Source organism: Apteryx mantelli, chromosome 14 (assembly GCF_036417845.1).
Source record: "Apteryx mantelli isolate bAptMan1 chromosome 14, bAptMan1.hap1, whole genome shotgun sequence".
Taxonomy (NCBI): domain Eukaryota; kingdom Metazoa; phylum Chordata; class Aves; order Apterygiformes; family Apterygidae; genus Apteryx; species Apteryx mantelli.
In genome coordinates, this window is record NC_089991.1 from 11,039,333 (window position 1) to 11,045,332 (window position 6,000).

The following is a 6,000-nucleotide window of genomic DNA, read 5'->3' on the forward strand; positions in this document are numbered from 1 at the left end:
AACGCAGAGTAAGAGGAACACAGCTACCCACCCGTGCCCTTCACTGCTTAACTCTGTGCAAAGCTACTTAAGACACAAAACAACTGGATGCTGCAGTGCAGCTAGAGCAGCCTCGGGTAAAAGTGTGAGCTCCAAAATGCAAATAGCAGTGCTATTAAAAATATCTCTAGAAGCAGCATGATTAGAAAAGTATGACCAACACCGACACTCCAATGGTCTCTTTCTCACACACGTGGAATGACGCCGAAAACTCTAAACAGCAAATCATGTTCTCAGAGGTGAACCGGAAAACATCGAGTTCTGCACAGTTAGGCTGTGGCAGTGTGAGCAGCAAAAAAAGAAGGTGAAGTTAGAAAAAAACCAGCTCTTCCTTTTATCGTACCCTGCCTCTGCCACACACGCAGTGTCCCCCCAGTCCCGGCCTGCGGTGGAGCTGCTGATGGCAGTGTCCTGAGATGGCGCCAGTCATCTGGGAAATACTAAGCGGTAATCACTAAGTGAAATGTTTCTGAAAGAGCTCCCCAGCGCTTACCTCCGTGCTGTGCCCCCCGCGCAGACCAGCTAATGGAAAACCCGGGACAGAAACCTCCATGACCCTTCCTCCTTCTGCTCTTCACCTTTGCAGCCAGTGCACAAGCACGGAGGGACGACTGCCGTCATGCCGGCAGAGCTCTTGTATAATCAGAGCCACAGGGCTTCCCTAGTTAATACCTAATCCGTGTGCAAGAGCTGTGGCCGACCTACAGTGCGTCTCCCAGAAAATTGCCCAGCTGGATTTAAACATTTGCAGCGACAGAGAACTTGCTTTAATATTGATGTGTTCTACTAGAAAATCCCTCCCCCTGCCCCAAAAGTGCACCTTATTTCCCGTCAGAGCCTGCCTGGTTTCAAATGTGATCACTGAGTTTTTTCACCTTTGCCTGCAAGACAGTAGAGCTCTTTACTACCCGAGTTTCCATCAAGATACTTACAGGTTTCAATGTAACCACCCTGCAACCTTCTCCTTTGCTACACGAAGCAGTTGGGGCTCTTTGACTGCCTCATTATAAAGCATATCTCCCAATCCTTTAATCATCTCTCGCTTTTTTCAGACCTTGGACCAATTTTGCAACTTTTTTGCTGAAGTGTGGGCACCATAGCTAGGCACATGATTCCAGCGGTGTCTGCACAAGCACCAAATACAAAATCAGCATAACGTCCCCTCTTACACACAATCACAGCAGCTCTCTTGGCCACAGCTGCTCCATAGGCACTCATATTCAGCTGATTATCTGCCGCAATTCCCTAATTCCCTCAGGTCCTTTATTATTATTATTATTATTGAGTCACTGTTTCCCAGAATATAAGTTTGCCTTTCACATCCAGCACCAGGAGCATGGAAGGACGAGGATTTCGGCATGTCCATAGATAGACACGCAGGCACCCGGCGAGGAACACAGCCAAGGGGGATGCCCGTGGCGTGCAGTCCCAAGGCAGCTCCGTGCTGCGGGAAGAGAGGGCCGAGCCTGCCACCGTGCCTTTTGCCATCATCGCCGCCTGCGTGCACGGGCAGCAAGAAAACGCATGAGCCTGGCAGAACCTGTTCCACCTCCACAGCTGCCACCCTGAGGTACCAGGCAGCTGAGAAACCGGCTCAGTTATCTGCAGCTGAAGAGCATAAAGTAAGCGTTTGGGGAAGAAAAATCTCATACAGCCCCTTCCCTGCTTGCTCAAATTTCTGCTTCTTCCTCCATCCCCTTTTGCTAAAATTGTTTCCTGTTACAAATTATAGCAACTGTCAAAACCGGTCATTACGTGCAGGCATGCCGAAGTCGGAAACAGCTTCCTCCCTGCCTCAGAGAGCACCGAGCGCGGCTCTGCACAAAGTGGTGCCGCTCAGCCTGCCCAGTCCAGGGACTTTCTGGGCTTTCCACTGCCCATCATGCAACATCATCCTCCAGCGCCCTCAAGACTGTCCTCTGGGTGCCCAAAGCAACACCCCTTGCACTCACTTTTGCCTACATAGTTCAGGCTTGGGAAGGCAAAACCCCTCCATTTCCTACATCTGAGGATTGGGGGTGTTTGCTTGGGCTCATTCATCATTTTTCTGAAAGTCAAATTCGAAGGCCACTTGTGCAATTTGTCAGTAGTCTCCTAAAATCAAAGACCCCTCTCCAATAACTGTGTGGCACAAAACGAACGTATTTATTGCTATTATTTGTGCCACACAGGGGGATATGTTTCCAAACGCAGCATCAGAGTTCTGCCGTTCCAAGCAGCGCAGAAACGCCTAAGAGCAAGAGAGTTTCTGCCCCGAAGATCTTACCATCACATACAGGAAGAGGGACAGCATGTAGAAATAACACACAGAAAAGGAAGCACAAAGCAACAGCGAGGGAGCAGTGCAATCGGCGGTGGCACAACCCACTCCGTGTGTTGCCACTGCCGAGCTGAGTGTGAGCACCAGGGTCCAGATGGAAAAAATACGCGAGCTTTGCGGGTTGAACTGATGAGTCTTCACTACAAAGTCCTTGGGAGTCACTGGAGAAAGACTCCAAGTTTCACCTCTAAGGTTCTTAGGGACGACAGTGAAACCGAAGGAGATGAGGGAAAATGCGGGGTCTGCCAGGACTTTTCCCGGGTCTCATGCCCACTGCACACAGCGGCAGACAGGCACCTTCACGACTGGTCTCTGCCACAGACCCGACACCGCGCTGCCCACTTTCCCCCAAAGGTTTCCAAAACGGACACGTCAGAGCTGGCAACAGCAGCCAACCCTCGACTCGGCGACGCGCGGCGCATCCGCCAGCCAGCACTGCCCCACGCGAGCTGCGGGCGCACTCTGGCCGGGACGGTGGGGGACGGGGGGCCACCAGGGCCGGCTGCCTTATGGAGAGGGGCCCGGGCAGCGTGGCGCGGCACGGCCTTGTGCTGGCGGTGCTTTGCCGACGGCGCTTCCCATGCCGGCCGCGCCGCCGAGAGCAGGTCACAGCAGTGCGCGCAGAGACGGGGCTTTTGGGTTTCGCTAGCACGTGCACAGCAAGGCGAGGCTTGCTTTTGCTTCTTCACGCAGGAAATATATCCTGCCTGCGTGGATGTAAACACAGCCATGTAGGCTGCTAAAAGCAGCCGCTGAAAATTGTTTTTTTTCTGCATATCCTGCCACTGATCAGAGAAGCGAAAGTCCCTTCGGCCCTGTGCGTTTCGGTAAAACTGCTGAACGTGAGCCTGGCAGGACCTAACACCACCCCAGCAAGAACCTTTTTCATCTTGGAGTGCCCAAAAGGTAGTTTATAGTATTGTGCATTTTTCAGTTACCACATGCACTTTAAAACCACGGCCAGGTCCCCTTGTCAAAAGCCACCGAACTGTCACACTGTCCTTTCCCCGCTTCTCCTCCGCGATGACACCCGCAAAACCCCAGACAGCGGAGACCCAGCTGGAGCACTGCAATTGCTGCTTCCCCTGCTAATTGCTGTAGCTAATTAGACCTGCCCATGCCTTCTGTCTGCCTGCTACATAAACTTCCTTGTTTCATCTTATATCTGAGCTGCAAGGCCTTTGGCAGTCTCTTACCGTTTATAAAGCAGAATGACTCGCACAAAGGGATTCAGGCTTCTCGGCGCTGCGGGAAGAAGAGACGAGTTCACGTAAACACACTGCCAAAACGCAGCCAGCAGGTGATACTCCATGTTGCATGCGCCAGCACCGAAATGGCAAAGTCAGCTGACGGATAGCCAGGCAAAACCCTTCCACATGGGCCATCATTCAGGAAAGTAAAAGGCCAGGCAGAGCTCCTACAGACACACCAGTCCCATGCCCAAAGGACTAGAAATACAAGCCGTGTGCTGCTCATTAGCTACCTCCACACTGCAGTGAAACGGCAGCTCTGGGGCAAGCACAAATCCATGTCGCTCCCCATATCGCCGCCTGCTTGCAGGCTGCTGGCACTAACATCCCCGATGAAGCACTGACCCCCGGGCCCTGCGGGATCCACATGGACAGCACGATCCCGCCACTCCTGAAGCCGAAATTAAGAGTTCCCATATGGTCAATCTGTCCTGAGAGCAGCCTTGGGCCAGATTTAACAGTTAGCATAGGAAGGCTTTATGGAGCGAGGACACAGCCTGGATGTCTGAACTTGTGATCACAAGGCAGGTCCTACCTTTCACACTTAAATGTTTGCCCAGCAGTATCTCTGCAACCTCGTCCTCTTCACAGCCACACACCGAGATGCAGAAGGAAGTCTTTATTGTCAGAGCAGCTTGGGGGAACAACGGGAGAATTTTAAATTCAGGGCCATAATGAATACGTTGCACGTGTGTGAGGTTGGCTTCGAAGCTGCACGGCGGAGAGCTACAGGGAAGCGGCACAGGTTATTTCAGTTCTGCAGCTTGCCTGCTCCTATAGAAGAGATTCATGGTGGAGCTGAGACAGCTATCAAGAGCAGGAAAGGAGGAAAGAAATGACAGCAATTGCCCTAGAGGATGGTAGTACCACAGCGTCCAAGCACTGGCAGGTGGGGTGAGACCCCGCGGCGGGAACGGCAAAATGACTAGTGGGGGAGACAGCAAAATGGAGAAAAATGACAAACTTCTCCTGGTCATGTGCTGGTCACCTTCTTTTCCAGCTCTGATGGCCAGTCCCTCGAAAATCTCAGAAAGTCACTTAATTGGAGCATTTCTGGTACACATTGCCTCACAGGAAGAGGAGAGTATATGTTCCTGGCCAATAATGTACTTTTAGCCAAGAAGAGTAACTGCAGGGTGCAAAAGCTTAGTTTGACCCTTGCCTAAAAAGCCACATGATGAAAGTCCCCTGTGTTTTAGGACACATGCCTTCCCCCACTCCTCACATGCTGTAAGAATTACTTGTAATTGCAACCAGCAAAACAGGCAGGAGGTTCTTTGCACGAGCAAATACAGCCAGGATGAACAAGGCTGGCAGAACCGGGCTCCTGCCTTACACAGGCACTGATGTTAATAACCATAAAATTATCCTTCTCATTAAAAAAGGAAACCAAACTGCACAACTCCTGCAGGTGTTTTTCTGTATCTCTGTTCTGCATTTTCTGCCATCCCCTTAAGGCTGAATCCAGACATTTGTGTCGTCTTCTCTCTCATCAACAGAATTATTTTGGAATTTATTTCTTGCAGAGTAGCTTCATCAAATTTTCCTGGTGCCAATGAAAGAGGGTCAAGAGTTGTTACAGGGAGCTACATTTCCAATATAGTTGAGAAATTCAGAGCAAGTTTACAAGCAATCTCCATTATGGACAGTTAAAGCACTTTTGGGGAAATTAAATCATACAAAGACGGCGTTGTTAATAATTGGCCAATTATAGAAAAAAGGAACTTCCTCTTTTCCATGCAGAGATGATAACTGTTTGTTAATAAAATTATTATTATAAAATTGGCATAGCCTGGTTTGCTCAAGAGACCCTGGTCAGAAAATGGAAGATTTTTCCAGATTCCTTGGGCCTCATTAATAACAATTAACTGTACAGAGAAAGGGAGAAAGGAATTCTCCTTTGTGGGGAATTACCCGAGAATTATACTGCTGTGACAGACATCCAAACACGCGTCTAATCACCCATCACAGTGACTAACCTCCGACCACCGTCATAATGTGAAACACGAGCGTGCTTTTTCTTTCGGTATCCGTGCAGGGCAGGCAGGGCCAGGGCTCTGGCGGGTTAGCGACCGCACACAATTCGGTGAGATCTTTGTGATCCGGAAGCCGCGGTTTGAAACCCCCACGTGGAGAGTAACAGATGGCGAAGGGGGACAAGCCCTGCTGCTAGCAGCAGTATCCTCTTACTCAGCAGGACCCCAACGTCTGTCCCCAGGCACCCTCCCCCTTCCAAAAACAACCGGCACAGAGGACTCTCAATCACTGAGCCAGCACGGAGGGTTTAGTATGTGCCTCTTTTTCTTCTCGTCGTTCCTTTCTGATCCCTTCAGCCCACGGAAATTTCCTGCAAAATCCTTTCATTCCTTTCCAGGTGGGATGTGGCTGCCA

General features: G+C 50.6%; 1 protein-coding gene across 1 annotated transcript in view; it reads right to left on the minus strand.

Moving 5' to 3' along the window:
* The window catches only part of CYFIP2 (cytoplasmic FMR1 interacting protein 2), a 56,014-nt gene extending 52,424 nt beyond the window's left edge, over positions 1-3,590 (minus strand). The window contains exon 1 of the mRNA XM_067304588.1: positions 3,556-3,590. The gene's annotated coding sequence lies outside the window, so the exon portion shown is untranslated. The remainder of the gene's footprint in view (positions 1-3,555) is intronic.
* Positions 3,591-6,000: the final 2,410 nt, after the last annotated feature.